At 37.2% G+C, this 14,126-nt stretch overlaps 1 protein-coding gene across 1 annotated transcript in view; it reads left to right on the top strand.

Annotated features, from left to right (window-relative positions):
- The window catches only part of EPM2A (EPM2A glucan phosphatase, laforin), a 106,592-nt gene that overhangs the window by 38,076 nt on the left and 54,390 nt on the right, over positions 1–14,126 (top strand). The window lies entirely within an intron of this gene.

Genomic DNA, 14,126 nt, shown 5'->3' with positions numbered 1-14,126 from the left:
AAACCAGCTGAGGTGCTGGAAAAAAATCATTCATCTTATCTTTGCAACATGTAGATCTGAACAAAGCTGTTGTTAAAAAATTTTGAGCTTATTTTTGAGGTATACCTGTTTTGCATCTCAGTGACCAGTTTTGCAAACAGACTAAGGGTGGAAGAGATAGAAGAGTGATAATGAAGTGTTCCTACCGAGTTGTTATTGAACAGCTGCCATGGTAGGTACTGCGCTGAATCCTTCAGATGGATCACTTAATTGAATTCTCTCAGAACAATCCTATGAGGTAGGTAGTACCACTCTCCCTTTTCCACAAATGAGAACACAGAGGCACAGATTGCTTAAATGACTTCTTATTACTGTTTACAAGTAGTGGATAGTATAACTTGGAATGCAGTCTGAGTTTGAACGTAAAGTCCATACACCATCTTACTGCTATGATATCCTCCTGTCCAGGGGAATAGTAATATGGAGCCGACAGAGGAGAGTTACAACAGAGTGCACACTATTGTTACAAGGTGGAGGCTGGTAAAGAAAAGCAAAAAATGAATCTGATATGATGACTTCATTTAAAGTTGTTTTTTTCCGCCCCGCCCAGTGGGCCACTGAAGGCGGATACCAAACTGTAGCCCCTGAAGAATGAATAGGGAAATGAGGGTATTTATTGAGAACTGGGACAATTAGAAGGAAAATGAGGTTGTCAGAGATGATGGTGGGGCAGAGACTAAGGGGAAACTGGAAGAGGAGGGATTTGGGGAGGTTTAAGGCTAGGAGATTCCCTGGTAGCTCAGGGGTAAAGAACCTGCCTGCCAACGCAGGAGATGCGAGAGATGCAGGGTGGAACCCTGCGTCGGGAAGATAACCTGGAGAAGGAAATGGCAACCTGCTCCAGTATTGCCTGGAAAATTCCATGGTTAGAGGAGTCTGGTGGGCCACAGTCCGTGGAGTCACAAAGATTCGGACACGACTGAGAGCACGTGCTTACAAGGCTAGGCATAGAAGAAGGAGAGTCTGTGTTGTAGCAAAGAGGTTCTGTTAGCACAAGACAAACACAATCAAGAATTAGAGAGCCTATATTCTTTCTATTTTTTTTAAGGGTGGGTTGTGGGCAATTTTCAAGTTTTTAAAATATATTAAAATGCTTTTAGTTTTATTGTCAACTTATTTAAAAATAATTTACAAATAAAAATTTAATGCATTAGGTACTTTTGAATTAAATCAAGGAGATACATGAGATACCACAAGAAATTTGGTCTATCTTCTGAGGTGATTTGCTGGCGAAAGATGATGTGTTTCAACCCATTACCATCACCCTCAGCAGCCTAATTAGCATTTGTTTTTCCCCATTTTCTCAGGATACCAGAAATCCTTATTTGTTTTGGTAGCAATGGAATCAGTCATTATTACTCTAATCAGTAGGGTACTCTTATTCATCTTGGTTAACAATCGGTCTAAGGATGTCCATGTTGCCTAGTTCTAGCTAATGAGATGTAAGAGGTCTTTTGGGTGAGGCTCCCAGGAAAGCGCTCAGTTTTCTCATGAAAAGGAACCAGGGGCTCTTCACTCTTTTTCATGACTAGTAGAGCGTCACCCTTTGAACATAAGTTGACAGGCATGACAGCAAAGTCAATGTGTCAGGGATGGCAAAGCATTTAGAAGGTACTTGGTATTTCACCAGTTCTGCACTGCCAGGCTTTGTATCTTTTGTTACATAAGAGATCTATGTGTATTTATTGAAGTCTCTGTTAGTTTTTCTGTTGCTTACAGTCAGACATAAGACTCAGAGAAGCAAAAATCTTCATCTGTTTTTCATACATGTGTAGTTTATAGCTTTGGTAAATTTTAAGAAAATCTCTCTAACTTATTCTCTTTTATTTTTACAACTTATAATGTCTCATTAAAAAGGTTTTAATCTGGCTTATCAATTTCAGGAACAATTTAGTGTTTAAAAACATTAGGCCACTCTACCCTTTATTTCAAGTAGCTGTTTATTTCTAATTTCTTCTCAGTAACTAGAGCAGTGCTTATGTGATGTTTACATTAGCTGTATCTCTATCATGTAAAAAAAATATTTTTGTCATGAAAGAAACTAAAGCATGAAGCCACAGAGGTGGTTTTCACATCGGACCTAGATCAGTTCAAGGGACTGTCTCATTAAACCATTTAGTCCACTTTCTAGAAAATCTTAATTGCAGAGAGATTTCATGCCAAAGCATTGACTTACTTTGAAACTACTGAAATGCCTGTGCACTGCGTGAGCTGGGTCAGGACAGAGTTGAACGTAAAACAATCCTCAGTGTTTTTCAGAGTTCCTGGGATGAAGATGACTATTTTGAGTTCTCTGTATCTAAACGTGGGACATTTGAGATATGGTTCCTAGGGAAGGTATTGCCTTCTGCCTCAGCATTGTTTGACTTAAAGTTCACAAAGATAGGGGCTTCCCAGGTAGTGCCAGTGGTAAAGAACCCACCTGCCAATGCAGGAGACATAAGAGACGCAGGTTCCTTCCTTGGGTTGGGAAGATCCCCTGGAGGAGGGCATGGCAACCCGCTCCAGTATTCTTGCCTGGAGAATCCCATGGACAGAGGAGCCTGGCGGGCTACATTCCACAGCGTCTCAAAGAGTCGGACACGACTGAAGTGACTTAGCACGCACGCACAAAAAATAGGTGACATGTGAGAGCTTTTGTCGTGGGCTTCAAGGTATGTCAAAGGAAGTAGTGAAATTCGGTTGAAAGCATTTGCTTCATATATTGAGTCTAATATTAATGTAAATGCTTTATTTTTATAGTGTAACTTGGATTTGTGTTCAGACAATGAAAGGCAATGAAATTTCTAGTCAAGTCTGAGTGCTATGGAAAGAAAAATTGACCTGACAATTTAACAACAACAAACGTCTAGACACTTCTATAAAAATTGTTTCAATGGCAGTGGGAAAATCAACATTAAAAATTATTAGAGCAATCACATAAAAATATATTAAATACATGAATAAACATCACTGCATGTGACATAGAAAGTAAATGCAGTATGTAGAAATATGTCCAATTATGCAGAGATGGAGCATTTTAATATTTGGATCTTCTTGTTTAATCCCTTGAGTCATGGCATAATTAGCTACCACAAGATCTGATCACTTCAAATCAGGTGGTCAAATCTTTTGGCTTCTCTCTAGATTACCATCACATTAAATGAATTATTAATATTCAGTCTTGGTGCTTGAGTCAAGCCTATTAAGAACAATCTAAGTTTCAGATTTTCTCCAAAAATTATATAAAATGAAGAGCTTTGTTGTTGTATTTAATTTTAAATGGAAGCATAATTGCCTAGTAATGCCATTTTGGGGATGTTTTTAAAGAGAATCTTCAATCTTTGTGATGCTTTTCATTTTAAGATGTGCGCATCCTTATGAATCACTAATTCATAGAAATCATCTGTAATAAAAAAGGAAGTCTGGCTTCCTAAATAATGGTTAGAAAACTGGTAATTCTCTTTTCTGCTTTTCCAAGTCATGAAATCTGGTTGTTTTATACTGCTTGGTTTAGAATTTGGAAAGTATTATGAACCCCCTACAAGTCCATATTTTGTTCTCACTCTACCCACTAAAATAGACATTTGTTCTTGTTATCTATTTCCTGCTTTAAATCATACTCATTGATACATTGTTGTGGCTAGTTAAGTATCTAAAGCATCCAGTATTGTCATCTTTGTTATGTATCTAAAGCATCTGATATTGTCATTACAGTTTGTGATCCATCCTCTTTATCACAAAACCTTTCTCACTAGATGTAGCTCACACGGATACTCCATTTTCAGTCTTCTGTATCCATGTGAAAAGTGAAAGTGAAAGTCTCTCAGTCATGTCTAACTGTTTGTGACCCCATGGACTATAGAGTCCTTGGAATTCTCTAGGCCAGAATACTGAGTGTGTAGCCTTTCCCTTCTCCAGGGGATCTTCCCAACCCAGGGATTGAACCCAGGTCTCCCACATTGCAGGTGGATTCTTTACCATCTGAGCCACCAGGGAAACCCATGTACACATCATAAATCTATCATAGTTTCCTTTCCTAGTGAGCCAATTGCTCTTTAGAATACATCCCCACATTGCATTCCAGTCATAATGAATGGAAAATGTTCCTGAGGATTAAGCTTATTTGCAGTCCTTGAATAGTCTGCTTATGTATCAGTGTCTTAGGTAGTTTTAAAATTATTTTCATCATTTAGGTTAGTTTTGTTTCATTCACAAATTGCTTTGTGTAACTGTTGTCTAATCAACAATAATCTATTCATTGTGAGAATCATGTTGTAAATTTCATTTGTCTACTTCAGTTTACCCCAGGACTAGATATACAACTATCTCTCAATAATACTTGGATAGTCCATTAACTGAATTAAACTCTAGAATATTTCATATATGTGAGTGCATTCATCTGCTTGAGCTGCTATAACAATATACCATTGACTGGGTGGATTAAATGACAGAAATTTATTTTCTCACTGTTCTGAAAGAAGTCCCAAATCAGAGGGCCAGCAGATTTGGTTTCTGGAGAGAACTCTTTTCCTGTTTTGCAGATGGCTGGCTTCTTGGGATGTCCTCACACAGCCTTTCCTCAATGCCTGCGTGGAGAGAGATTCTGGTTTCTCTTTCCCTTCTTAGAAGGGCACCAGTCCTGTTGGTTTAGGACTCCACCCTTATGTTCTCATTTAACCTCAATTCCCTAACAGCCCTGTATCCAGAGAAAGTCACTTTGGGGGTTAGAGTTTCAACATTTAAATTTTGGGGATACCTAATTTTGTTCGCAATGAAGAGATATTAAATTATTAGCAGATCTTTTAGGAAAAGAACTATTGAATTTTGCTTTGCCCATAACCATTTTTTAATTATATTTCTTCAACCTAGCTTGATCTAAACCTCGATTTAATCATGGAAAATTTCCCTCCTAATATTCTGCTCTGCATGGTTTGGCAGGTGTTAATTAAGTTTTTCTTTAAAATTCTTAGCTGGAACTGATCAAGGCTCTTTGGGGAGTTTTACCTAAAAGATCCCCTCTGGAGGCCTGGCAGAGAGTGAATCCAAGGCTAAGCTTTATTAATCACTCCTGCTGTTCCCGTTTTTTGCATACCTTAAGCTCAGCTTTAAGAGGACCAACACATTACACCTGCCTAATAAACAACTGTCTAAAGACTTTTGTTGATTGTCTCATAGAATTTGAAACATAAGTGAATAGTCTTAAGTCTGATTATTAGCGAGAACAAGTGAAGCCAGACCTATTACATACAAAGGTAGGAGCCCCCTAACTTGTGGTTCTGTCAAGTAACCATCTTAAGCTGAGTAGCTTATTTTGAAGGGTTAGACAAATTTACCTGTACAGATTTACAGAAAGGACGATGCTTAGATATTGCATTTCAGCTTACCATTTGCCATAAAAATATCAATCACCAATAATAATCAGTTGTCTTTAACTTGAAAGACAGTCACACACACATATACACATTTGCATTCATGTGCGTGCGCACACACACACACATACACACATACAAAGGAGTCAGATGTTTGATTCATTATCACAATCCTGTCACATTTAGTGTTTTCCTTTCTGTGCCTCCAAATTCTAGCCTCCTTAACAATAATATTCTCATGTCTAATGTAGAAAAGCCTTATTGTCTCTAAATCTAGTTCCTATTTTCAACATTGTGAAGTGTCTTTGTAGTCATTACTATAATTTTAAACCAAACTCTTGGAGCTCTTTCCTGAATTTGTGGAATTGTTTTGTATTGGATTTTTCCTTGGAGTTATTTTAGCTTTAACTTGTGGCATATCACTCTTGAGTATATAAACCTCCTATTATTTTAATGCAATATTGTTATACAGGAAGTGAACTTTCATCTACATACCTACCTGAATTGGTATAGAACTTTCTTCCTGCCCATAGATAGTCTTTGATTTCCTAATTTTCATTAGCCAGATTTCATTTTTTTTGCCATTAGCATGAAGTGTTGTCTACTTAACACTTTGCATTTAAGATTTTTGCATTCTATAATCAAATGAGATAAAAATCCTGTAAATAATAATATTCTTTCATAATTTTGTATTATTTATTATTTTCCTATTAACTTTTCTTGTTTTCTCTCTTAAAATTTTATTTTGTGGTGTGTACGCAGATTCTGAAAGCGACTATATAACTGCATAGGTTAGATATTAACTGTGATCTTCCTCCTCATGATACGTGTGTGTATCCCTGTTCTTGTAGATCGGGGAGTATGGAACGCTCTCTAAGATAACTGTGGAGAAGGGAAGATTTAAATCCTCTGGGTCTTCCTTACATCTGCTTCCCTGCTTCTGCCCTGCTTAGCAGATATAGCTTCTTGTTGCCCTGCTTATATTGCCCTGTTATACATCAAGTCAACATTGGCAAGAAATTAAGTTTTAAAATGAATTTTCACTAATGAACTATCCTCTCTCTCTCTCCATGCAAGAAATTTGTGTGTGAATGTAGTAGGTTATATTGAAGGTTGGGGTGGGGGGTTGGTGGGTAAAGAGGAATATTATAGAAGGACAAACAGCTTCAAATTAGGTATTAAAACACTTGCCTTTACCTGCTGTCTGGTGGTCTCATGACCAGTGTGTTTTGATTATCGACTTCACGTTACATAGTCTGCTAGCTGCATCTCCCCATCTCTCTTCTCTTTCTCCGGCTCGCCTCTCCTTCTCTTTCTCAGTCTTCACGTTTCTTTTCCCATCCTTTCCTTCTTTGATTGCACCCATGTCCTCTCTCCTGTGATGCAGTTCAGCTGTTTCCCACCACTACTCCTAAACTCAGCTATTTTCAACCATTGCCTGCTGCAATTTATCAAAGTGCTCAATTGGAACAAGATCCACTCTCTCAAAGAGGCAGTTGGTTGAACAAATTTTTTTTTTTTGCATTTTATTTTGTTTTGCTTTTGCCATTGGAATAGAATATCAAAATGCCAGAGCTGGTAATGATTATACCATGTTTATACAACTTTATGCACCAATAACTTCTGGAGTAGTAAGTAACAGATGGGCATGAGAACGATCTGATTTGGGTGAATTACTAGCTGAAATTAGAGATTAATGTGTTAGGTTCAAATTGATGTTCATGTGCTAGAAATAAAAACTGCAAGGTAATTAAACTCCAAAGAGGATAGATTCAAATAAAACAACATATGCAAAATAATTAGAATTTTAAGTAGAGTGCTATCCAATACATTTTTCTTGTCCCATATTTCAAACGTTCTGACTTTATAAAAAATAAAGTCATTTTAACTTGAACTTTCAAACTTACAGAACTATTTAAAAGAATGTGTTAGTCCAGAGTTTTAGATTTTTTGAGATTTCTTACTTCTCTGGCTTTAATTGGAATGCCAGAAAGCAGTCCTCTTACTCCTTTACATTCATTCACTTTATTTTAATTTACGTGATTTGCCTCAATAAACAAATAACATTATGGCCAAGTCTGCTCTAAGGGAATAGGCATTTATTGTTTATTAAATGAATCCTTTTCTACTTTTCTGCCAATAACACAGGTTAGTTTATCCTGACTTAGTGCATTGTTTGTATATTTATTTATTCAAAATTAATGCTAATAAGTGAATGACAGTGGGCAGCTCCAATGGAACAGATAATTCACTCCTGCAGGCTTCCTTCTCATCCTACCCCAACCTTCAAAGAAGCCACAAAGTTACCTTTTAACCTTGATACAGCATAGCCAAGTGACACCTTCATGAGGTAGAAGAGACCTGGAAAAGTTAGCTAAATCTCGAGGCATAAATGATCACAGTGCTAGTAAACAATAGCATGACATGGTTGGATGGCACCACCAGTGCGATGGACATGAAATTGGGCCAAGTCCAGGTGTTGAAAGACAGGGAGGCCTGGTGTGCTGCAGTACATGGGGTCGCAGAGAGTCTGACACAACTGGGCGACTGAACAACTACACATTGTACTCTTAAGCCGGTCCTATGGAACAAAAAGTGAATTGGAAACCTAAAAATTCTCTAGCCTATTTGGAAAAAACAGGCAAACCAAGATTTATTTATTTTTAAATGAAACTTTTTATTTTGAAGTAATTGCTTATTTGCACACAGTTGTAAGAAATAATATAGAAGGATTCTGAGTAACTTTTGCCATTTCTATCATTGGCAACATATTCACCACCAGGATCTCTCTTGTACTCTTTACAGCCTCACCTGATTTCTGCCTCCTCTACCCTCCAACCCCTGGCAACCACTAAACTGTTTTCCATCTCTATAATTTTTTTTTCAAGAATGTTATAAAAATGGTATTATATAGTATGCCTCTTGAGAAACCTGTATGCAGGTCAGGAAGCAACAGTTAGAACTAGACAGGGAACAACAGACTGGTTCCAAATAGGAAAAGGAGTACATCAAGGCTGTATATTGTCACCCTGCTTATTTAACTTCTATGCAGAGTACATCATGAGAAACACTGGGCTGGAGGAAGCACAAGCTGGAATGAAGATGCTGGGAGAAATATCAATAACCTCAGATATGCAGATGACACCACCCTTATGGCAGAAAGTGAAGAACTAAAGAGCCTCTTGATGAAAGTGAAAGAGGAGAGTGAAAAAGTTGGCTTAGAGCTCAACATTCAGAAAACTAAGATGATGGCATCTGGTCCCATCACTTCATGGCGAATAGATGGGGAAACGAAACAGTGGCTGACTTTATTTTTCTGGGCTCCAAAATCACTGCAGATGGTGATTGCAGCCATGAAATTAAAAGATGCTTACTCCTTGGAAGGAAAGTTATGACCAACCTAGACTGCATATTAAAAAGCAGAGACATTACTTTGCCAACAAAGGTCTGTCTAGTCAAGGCTATTGTTTTTCCAGTGGTCATGTATGGATGTGAGAGTTGGACCATAAAGAAAGCTGATCCCCGAAGAATTTATTCTTTTGAACTGTGGTGTTGGAGAAGACTCTTGAGAGTCCCTTGGACTGCAAGGAGATCCAACCAGTCCATCCTAAAGGAGATCAGTTCTGGGTGTTCATTGGAAGGACTGATACTGAAGCTGAAACTCCAATCCTTTGGCCACCTGATACAAAGAGCTGACTCATTTGAAAAGACCCTGATGCTGGGAAAAATTAAGGGCAGGAGGAGAAGGGGACGACAGAGGATGAGACGGTTGGATGGTATCACCAACTCGATGGGTTTGGGTGGACTCCTGGGGTTGGTGATGGACAGGGAGGCTTGGCGTGCTGCAGTTCATGGGATAGCAAAGAGTTGGAGATGACTGAGTGACTGAACTGAACTGATACAATATGTGGGACTGGCATTTTTTTCACTCAGCATAATGTTTTTGAGATTCACCCAGATTATTATATTATCAACAGGTCATTCCTTTTTTTTTTTTTTTTGACCAAATCATGGTGTGGACATACCATTTGTTATTCACTCATTGAAACACATTTTTATTGCTTTTTTGTGTGTTTTGATTTTTGTTTTGTAGATTGCACATGTAAGTGAGATCATTTAGTATCTGTCTGTCTCTTTCCATAATCCTTTCTGGTCAATCCAGATTGGATTGATACTTTGACCACCATATAATTTCTCTCCCTTATCTCTAGTGATTTTCTTTGTTTTCAGGTTCTAGTTTATATGATAATAATGTAACCACTTCTACTTTCTTTTTTTCTTTCCATTTATTTTTATTAGTTGGAGGCTAATTACTTCACAACATTGAAGTGGGTTTCGTCATACATTGACATGAATCAGCCATGGAGTTACATGTATTCCCCATCCCGATCCCCCCTCCCACCTCCCTCTCCACCCGATCCCTCTGGGTCTTCCCAGTGCACCAGGCCTGAGCACTTGTCTCATGCATCCCACCTGGGCTGGTGATCTGTTTCACTATAGATAATATACATGCTGTTCTCTCGAAACATCCCACCCTCGCCTTCTCCCACAGAGTCCAAAAGTCTGTTCTGTACATCTGTGTTTCTTTTTCTGTTTTGCATATAGGGTTATCGTTACCATCTTTCTAAATTCCATATATATGTGTTAGTATGCTGTAATGGTCTTTATCTTTCTGGCTTACTTCACTCTGTATAATGGGCTCCAGTTTCATCCATCTCATTAGAACTGATTCAAATGAATTCTTTTTAATGGCGGAGTAATATTCCATGGTGTATATGTCCCACAGCTTCCTTATCCATTCGTCTGCTGATGGGCATCTAGGTTGCTTCCATGTCCTGGCTATTATAAACAGTGCTGTGATGAACATTAATGCTTACATGGTGTATCTTTTTCTATACTTTTACTTTCCACTTGCCTGTTTAATCTGAAGTGAGTTTTTCCTAGACAGCAAATAGCTGGTTCACTAAAAAAAAAAAAAAACAAAAACCAAAAAGACTACTCTGAAAATCTCTGTATTTTAATGTGTTTTTAGACAGTTTATGTTTAATGAGATTATTGGTATATTAGGACTTAAGTTTGCTATTTCGTTTTCATTTGTTTATGGTCATTTTCTCTGTTTTGTTTTTTTCTGTTTCCTTTCTCTGCATTCTTATGCAAATATGGTTCATACTTAAACATTTTTTTAAAATTCCATTTTGATTTACCTACATTATACAAACATAACTTATCATAGATGACTGGTTTCATCATTTTGCCATATTAAATGAATTGGAGGAATCTTATTTCTTTGCCCTTCTCCATATAATTGCCTTACATATTTCCACTACATACATGTAGGACATCAGAGAGCACTGTAATATTTGTTAGAAACTCAAGAGAAGAAAGAAAATCTACTGTATTTACCCATTTGCTTATCATGTTCTTCCTTTCTGATGTTAAACAACTTCCTTTCTATTTATGGAGATCTTCTGTTTAGCACCCCCCCACCTTTTTTTTTTTGGAAAAAACTACTGACATAAGAGTGATTATTTTCCTAAATTGTTATTTTTCTTTGGCTACTTTCAAGACTTTTTCTTTGTGTTTAGTTTTCAAAAATTTAATTATGATATGTTGTGGCATGGATTTCTTTTTGTTTATCCTTTTTGGAGTTTGTGCAAGTTCTTGAACCTGTATGTTTATTGGCAAATTTAGAAAATATTTAGACATATTTAGATATCATTTTTTCTCAAATATTTTCCCGCTACATCCCCTTTCTCATTTCTTCTTCAGACTCCATTTACAGGAATGTTACATCTTTCGTTATAGTCCCACAAGTCCCTAAGGCTCTATTTTTTTTTCCATCTGTGTTTTCTCTGTTGAATAATTTCTGTTCTATCTTATAGCTTGCTATTTCTTTTCTTTCTGACCTCCATTCTGCCCTTGTGCCCATCCCCTGAGGTTATTATTTCAACTGTTATATTTTTCAGTTCTAAAACTGCCATTTAGTTCTTATTTACATCTTCTATTTCCTTGCTAAGACTTTGTGATTTTTCATTTCAAGTGTGTTCAATGGATTGTTGAAGCTTAAAGTCTTTGTCAGATAGTTCTAACGTGTCTGTCATCTTGAGTTGAGCATCTTTTGAACATTTTTTCCTCATTCAGTTTGAGATCTTGGTGATTCTTCATATAATGGGTGACTTTCTATTGAAATTGCAGCATTTTGAGTATTTTATGATAAGACTCTGCATCTGGGTTCACCTTCTGGTTCTCTGACTGCTCCAGCGAGAGGGGAGAGGTACCACCTCATCACCCATGTTCCCCATCCAGTTTGCATTGACAACTGAAGGATCAGACTCCTTGTTGCTACTGAATGTGGTGGGAGCTCCCACTCTCCACTACACCTTCACTGATACAGTACCTTTCTGACTGAGAGAGATAGATGTGTCTTGTTACTTCTAAAAGATGTCTTTGTAAAAATGAGTAATTTAAAACCTCAATTCTAGGAGTGAAGAATTCTTAGGAAGTTTATGTTACATACATAATTTTTATTGAACAGTACAATTTATGTATATTTGAGTTCCTCAATAATTATGTTTAAGTTATAACATGTAGATTGTTGTAAGTCTCATACTGATCAGCAGGAGCCATAGATATAATTCTTCTTTGCTAAAAAGTAATGTCTTCTTTTTATAGCAAATCCAATGGATTCAAAATAATTTAGAGTAAAATAGTCCTTCCTTCCCAGTTACGTTCTCCAGATATAACTACTGTTGCTAGTTAAACAGGCATCCACCCTGTTTTTAGTCTATGGTTTCAATTATACTCGCCCACCTCACTTACTCACTCCCAGTTTTCCTCTACAGATTCTCTCTCTATTCCTTCTTTCTAATCTTATCCTTCTCTGTCCAGCTGTAAAATGTTGAGATGCTTTCAAACTTGGTTCTAGAAGCCTTTTCTCCTCAATCAACATTGTTTTTCTTTGTAAGTCATCTATATCCTGTCTCAGTTACCATTTATACTTAGATGACTCATGAACTTATTTTTCTAGTTCAGATCTCTGGTCTGAGTGTCAAATCAATAACTTCAGCTCTCTACCTAACAGCTCCTTTTGTATCTAAATAGCATTCCAAGTCCCAAATGCCTAAACCAGACTGACCGTCTTCTTCCAACTCTGCCTGTTTTCACATCTCAGTAAATGGCATCACCATATATTGAGTTGTATTTGCCAGAAGCCTAAGAATCATTTCTGATTCTCTTTTCATCTTCACCTCCCATATCCAGTTAATCATTAAGTCCTGTGGCTTTTCCCTCCTGAATTGTCCCATCCCTTTTGATTTCTATCTTCAGGCTTTTATCACCTCTTACCTGGGCTAACGCAGAAGTTTCCTAAGTGGACTTTCTGCTTCTAATCTCATTGTGTTTGAGTTAATTTTTTACTCTGTAACCAGAGAGATATTTTCACAACAAAAATTTGGTCATGTCAACTGCCTGCTTAAAATAATTCATTTTTAAAAATTGCTTTTATGGGAAAGACCTAAATCCTTAACAAGATTTAGTATAATGCCTGTCATATAATCAACATTCAATAAGTATTTTGGGGAGAATGAAAAGATGAATTGACATAGTTTGTAGTATTTGCTATTAAAATAGAATTGTTACACACATGCATGTATCCATGTATCTTTCTTTACCTTTGTTATATTTCTGTTGGATATGTTTCTAGAAGTGAGATTGCTAGTATAGTTTGGTTTTGTCTATTGAATATCAAGGTTAATAAGGCAATTGGTGTAGTACCTTGTAGCCATCAAGAGAAAAAGAAGAATCTAAGCTAGGAAGATCAATGATGATTTATTAAAGGGACCATCCTGTACCCTCTGTCTGATGAGGGGAATTATGTTCTAAAGAACTGCCCAGTGACTTAAGCATTTAAAAAAATAGATTGTATGCTAAATAACCTTAGATAAAATAGTTCGGAAGACAGAGCAAGGGATGAATGAATCGAATTTTCATATTCATAATAATTGTGACTTATTCCTATTTTATTTTGATTCTATGTTTTTCTTGGGCTTCCCTGGTGGCTCAGATGGTAAAGAATCCACCTGCAATGCAGGAGACCTGCGTTCAATCTGTGGGTCAGGAGATCCCCTGGAGAAGGGAATGGCAAACCACTCCAGTATTCTTGCCTGGAGAATTCCATGGACAGAGGAGGCTGATGGGCTATAGTCCATTGGGTTGCACAGAAGTGGACATGAGTGAGTGACTAACACTTTATATGTTTTTCTTATTACTGACACTATATGAAAATTAGGTAGTTTAAGGAAAGGGTTGATTTGAAGTGGGGGTGGTCACATAAGAATAGATTATAAAAATAATGTAGAAATAATTTTCGTAGGAATTGAGGGTCTGTTTACTCGTGTAGTTGATGCTGGGCAGAATAGTGATGTAAGCAAATAATGTTATCAGAGGCATGTTGTCCTGTCTCTGCCTCTTTTGCTCCACTCCCTGGGGGGCAGAGGGTCTGTCTTTTGTAAAGTAAGCAGTAGAAAACAGCATGAAGGTATCAAGTGCCTGAAAAAGGTGGGGGACAAGGGATACCAGGTTACTGATCGCTTTGTTCTTTGTTCTGTGATCCTGGGCAAGCTGGTTAATCTCTGTGGTGCTTAGTTTTTCCATCTGAACATAATACTAACCACTGATTTACATGCAACCTGGATTGGATATGGTCCCATTATTTTATTATTTATAAATGTATTTATT

Source organism: Cervus canadensis, chromosome 33, assembly GCF_019320065.1.
Source record: "Cervus canadensis isolate Bull #8, Minnesota chromosome 33, ASM1932006v1, whole genome shotgun sequence".
In the NCBI taxonomy this organism is placed as follows: domain Eukaryota; kingdom Metazoa; phylum Chordata; class Mammalia; order Artiodactyla; family Cervidae; genus Cervus; species Cervus canadensis.
The sequence above is the reverse complement of the archived record's forward strand: the minus strand, read 5'-3'. Positions and strand labels throughout refer to the sequence as shown.